The 5625-nt window shown below is 36.5% G+C and overlaps 1 long non-coding RNA gene across 1 annotated transcript; it reads right to left on the bottom strand.

Annotated features, from left to right (window-relative positions):
- Positions 1–3170: 3170 nt before the first annotated feature.
- LOC127128070 (uncharacterized) lies at positions 3171–5415 on the bottom strand. The gene is made up of 2 exons (XR_007805655.1): positions 4681–5415; positions 3171–4526 (listed from the first exon to the last, which is right to left on the bottom strand). It is a non-coding gene; the product is annotated as an uncharacterized LOC127128070 (long non-coding RNA).
- Between the last annotated feature and the right edge of the window lie 210 nt (positions 5416–5625).

Genomic DNA, 5625 nt, shown 5'->3' with positions numbered 1-5625 from the left:
TCTCTGAAGAAAAAGATTCAGAAGGCAAGGCTAAAGAATCTGAAGAAACGACTCAACCAGAAGCAATCGTTGATCTAACTCATCAGAAGAAGAGTAGATCAAGAACTTTTATTTCTGAAGAACTAATTCTGGGAGACAAGAATGCTCTAGTCATAACTAGATCTTCATTCAGACCCTCTGAAGAAACTCTTATAGGTTTTGTGTCTCTGATAGAATCCACCTCCATTGATGAAGCTCTTCTAGATAACAAATGGATTATGGCCATGCAAGATGAACTTAATGAATTCACCAGAAATGATGTTTGGGATCTTGTTCAGAAACCAAAAGGCTTCCATATCATTTGAACCATATGGTTTTTCAGAAACAAGCTGAATGAGAAAGGCGAAGTTGTCAGAAACAAAGCTCGACTGGTAGCACAAGGTTATAGTCATCAAGAAAGTATAGACTATACAGAAAACTTTGCTCCAGTTTCCAGGTTAGAGTCTATTCGTCTTCTAATTTCTTTTGCACTCAATCATAACATCATACATAATCAGATGGATGTTAAGAGTGAATTCCGGAATGGTTATATCTCTGAAGAAGTTTATGTGCATCAACCTCCTGGTTTTGAAAGTTATCAAAACCCTAACTTTGTTTTTAAATCGAAAAAGTCTTTGTATGGTCTAAAGCAAGCTCCAAGAGCTTGGTATTATATACTAAGCAATATTTTATTGGAAAATAATTTTACCAGAGGAAAAGTGGACACAACTCTCTTTTGCAAAACCTTCAAGAATGACATTCTGGTTGTGTAAATATATGTTGATGAGATTATTTTTGGTCCTGCTAATGCTTCGTTGTGCAAGGATTTTGCTAAGTGTCACGCCTCGAAAAAAATGAGAACACGACTTAGTGAAGCGCAATCGCACGCTCGCAATGATGGACTGAACAAATTCGCCACCACACTTTATTCTTTCCTAAAAAAGGAAAGGGGAAATATCGATAAAACCCAAGAAAGAATGACAATGATATTGGTCGTCGCAACCAAATCAGGGTTCGGGAGTCGATTACGCAAGGGGAAGGTATTAACATCCCTCACGTCAGTTGTACTCAACGGGAACCATTAGGTTAGTTGTGCGCATCAGTGTTAGCTTAGAAATATTAGGCTTCTCAAGTTATTAGGAGGGAAAGAAGAAATGAGACCAAAAGAAAAGAGAAAATGTTTTTGTATTTTTATTAATGTGAAAGGACCTAAAAAAGGTTTTTATTAAAGGGGGCTTGAAAGAAACTAAAAACCTATTTTTTTCTATTAATGGGCCTGATAAGATTTCGCAATCCTGCTCCTATGTATCTCAATAGAGAAGTCAAGGCACACGTAGTTCTGGGTAGAAAATGTTTGTTTGTTTGTCAATTTTAGCGAAAGTTATCTTGTATTAATCAACGAGAAACATTGTTTTACCCAAAACAGATGAGGAGCAGACGCATATATCACATCGAATAGATTTACAAATCAACATTCGGAAAAATGTCACTTATCTCAACTCAATAATTATGGATGAGAATTGCTTTGCATCATCTTATGACGAGATGTCTTTTGTTTATGAAAAGGTTTTTCTGATCAATCGTACGACGACGGAAAAAAAGTTTGATTGATTGAACGTATTTTTGGGCTGGAAAGACGAGTATTTATGACTTGAAAGCTTTTACGACTTTGGTCTAATACTCGCGACTACGTCTGGACCTCTCACCCAGGTAATCTTTTTCTTCCAATTTTATTTAAGAAAATGGTTTAAAGTTGAATTGAGAAGTTAATGGAAATTGGTTTGAAACTATTCGAAATGGATTTTGAAATGAAAATAGGGTGAAAGAAATGAATTGATTTGGTTATTGAGAAATTACTCGACGTTGGATTGAATCCTTATTTTTGATCTTTTTGAAAAGGGGCTGATTTTATTCTTGTGTTAGAACTAACTAAACAAACAAGCAAACAAAGAAATAAAGCCGGTAAAATTATTACACGTCATAGGAATGGGGGTACATCTTGTTGAGTGGAAAATAATGGGCAATGAAATAAGAAAATAATTGTCATACCCTAAAATTCACCCTACCCTTCACAAGTTCATCTAGGTCACTAACCCTAAGCATTTGCATATCCTGATAAGCATTCATCTCATATACATGTCCATTGTATCATAGCATATTCCACTTGCATTTGGAAAAGTATAATCGTGGATTCAAGGGTTTTATCACACAAGGCATGGAAGGTTAAGTCTCCAGGCTAGGGTTCATGTGATGGACACGATTATATCGTTTGGTTCATTATAAATGATTCAATTGTTTGTTCACGATCCGTGATTCTGGTTCATTGATTAAAATTCATTCAAGGTGTTACAGTTGCTTGATTAAGTATCATTTGGTTGACTTTGATTGATTGGACTTCAAGTCTTGGAACTTGACATGTTTTATTTGGTTCAAGAACATTGGGCTTTTTAGTCATATCCATATTCATTCCACAAGAAAACAAACACTTTTACCTAAGTTGACCTTTGGTCAACTGTTGACTTTTTGGTCACCATTTGACCAAAGTCAACCTTCTAACCAAAAACCATTTCTTAATCATTTTCATATCTTTTAGTCCATTGTTAATCACCATATTTTTAAAACCATTCATAATCACATTTTAACCCATTTCAAATCCAATCCAACGACCATTCCATTTTCAATATCCAATATATTTTCCACTTATCCAATCCATATTTTAAATCCATTTTTAAATCCAAATCCATAAATCCAAACCATTTCCATATTACCAACCCATTAGACCCCATTTTAATCCAATTTTATCCAATTAACATCCAATTCTAACCAAAAATCCAATTATCCGCTTTTACCCCATATCCAAGTCATTTTTCAAACCATATTATCATTTTTAATCCAATTTTCATTTTAAGCCATCTTTACTATGAACCCTGATACCACACAGATGGAGATGCTGTTCTGCTCAACTGTAGTGGGATTACCTTTCTTAATCCCACCAATGCTTTTTACAGGAGAATTATTCAAAGCTTGGACTTCATGTTCACAGCATCCTTATGTGTATGGTGTTTTAGTGTTTGAAGCAATAGCCACATTTATAGGTCAAGTTTCTGTCCTATCCCTTATTGCCCTTTTTGATGCTACCACAACAGCCATGATAACAACAACTAGAGAGGCAGTGACATTGCTACTGTCATATTTGATATTTACAAAACCATTAACAGAACAACATGGAAGTGGACTAGGACGCATAGCTATGGGAATCACATTGAAGATGTTGCCTGAAAACAAACCATCTATCAACAATTAACATAACAAATCATGCTAAATTTTCATCACAATAGATCATTCCGTTAACACTAAGCTAATCACTAATGGTTCGAATCCTAGTAAGATTAACATAACCAAAACTAATTCACTTTTAACAAAACCATGAAACAGCAGAAGCAATTTCAGTTTCTTCTTCATTTTTTCTTTCATTCACCATGTAATTGTAACAAAACGCAGGAAAATGCAAGTCCGATACGAATGCCAAATCCGAACCAAATTCAACTCCATAACAGCATAATATAACCTACACAAGTGAAACTCAAAAATCAGCATTATAACAGTCAGCAGAATACAACTCTAAACCTCCCAGCCAACCTCTAACTAATCCACCCCCAACCGCGATTCTCCAACAACCTTGTAACCTCCAACGACCTTCAACCGAAAAAGAGAATGGAAGGAGCCAATAGAACCAGCAATCTGTAACCAACCGACAATTGTAATATAGCCGCTAACCAACAAAAACTTCCACAACAAACTTAACAGGATATAACCGAACTTCTAGACAATTAACAAACCAACCAATTCTATAACAAACTCTCTAACCTCCCTAACCAACTGCCATAACCTCCAACTAAACCGAAACTCCAATGGAAAAATAAAAAACCACTAACCGAATAACTGAATTAGAACCTCCCCACAAATGGAAAAACCAACTTCAATCACAAAGAAAAAGGCTAGAACAGAACCTACAATTTTGGGGGGAGCGACATCCGAAAACCGGCAAAAGGAGTTCACCACATAAAAAGCCCCCATTCGCATTTCAACTTGAAGGATCCATCTTCTCCACCCTATAACAACTTCTTCGACCTTCTTCAATAAAAGGGGAACGAAATCACTCTCCACTTTCTTCGAACCCTCCACTTCACAATCTTTCCATCACTCATTCATCATCTTCACCATCACAACCAACTTCTAACCCTCACTTCACACTCCATCATATTCACAAATTCAACTATCTTCTTCTCCTCATTCTTCAAAACAACCTACCAACCAACTTCACTCTCCAACTCTAACAAACATAAGCATAACGGAGGACCGAAATTCAACAACCTTGCAACAGAATCATTCTTCTGGCTAAAACCACATAACAGAGCCCTCACTTGATCCTCCTTTTTTTGCTAACGCTAATAGAACGAGCTTCAAGAACCCACAAAGAAGCCCTCAGTTCATCTTCACCTAAAATACTGTCCAATGAAAAGTTGTGTGATTCACCAAAACTTCTAACCATATTCGTAGCCTTAAACACCGAACAGACTTACAAAGAAAAAGAAAAGAGAAAAAGCAGAAGAAGGGCGCAAAGAGAGATAGCCGCAAAAATGGGAAGGAGAGTAAACTTACGGAAACGAAAAGGGGATTCTTCTTTGTCAAACCTAAACCTCTTCATTCCTCAATGATACAACATCCTCAATCTTCATCAACAATACACACAAACCAAGCTTCACTCTTCACCATCAACGACAAATCGGCATAGCACGAACGCGGAGCAACGTTCATCTTCATCAACCACGAAGCAACGACCTGGAATTGAACAACCACAACAGTGCATCGCGATTGAAGAGTATCACTTGAGCCACCGTTTTGGAATGTGAATCTGGTATGTTACTCTTATCTCTTCAATCTCTTTCACTCGTGCGCAATCTTGATTTCAAATTCGATTTAGTGGTGAGGTTAAGCGCGGATTCAGTGGTGTTTTCTTGATTCTTTGTGTAGGAGGAAGTTTGTTCTTGATTTTTCGTTGACATTCTTGGATCGTTCGCACGGAATCGAAGCATTGGGAACCTGAGTACTCGTGCCACGAAGTGAGAGTGATGGTGCTGCGAAGGAGCCTTCACGCGCTAACCTGGGATCATTTAGACATGAGATTTTTCGAACGATGGGAAAGTGGTACTAAACCCGTTCTTGGAGTCTTGTTGGAATTGGGCTTCTGGCCCAAGAGCCTTCTCACCACCCTAGTTCACGTTAACAAAATCCATAGCCCAAACATGTTCTTGATTTTCATTTATTAACCCCTCATTAATTTTACTTAATGATGGTTATTTATTGTTAATCCCATTTCTTTGTTTTTAATCTTATTGCTTCCTGGTAGATAATTAGGAATTAGAATTAGGTCAATTCATGTTTTTAGATAATTACGAATTAGCACAATTTTAGTGACGATTAGCTTAATTTTTAATTAGGTAATTAGATTAGAAATTAGGTTCTAGTTAATTTTGTTAATTATACTTAATTCCTAATTTTTCCAGAATTTGATCCCATTGTTAATCATGCCATGATTAGATTTTG

This window comes from Lathyrus oleraceus, chromosome 3 (genome assembly GCF_024323335.1).
Source record: "Lathyrus oleraceus cultivar Zhongwan6 chromosome 3, CAAS_Psat_ZW6_1.0, whole genome shotgun sequence".
NCBI classification, from domain to species: domain Eukaryota; kingdom Viridiplantae; phylum Streptophyta; class Magnoliopsida; order Fabales; family Fabaceae; genus Lathyrus; species Lathyrus oleraceus.
The sequence above is the reverse complement of the archived record's forward strand: the minus strand, read 5'-3'. Positions and strand labels throughout refer to the sequence as shown.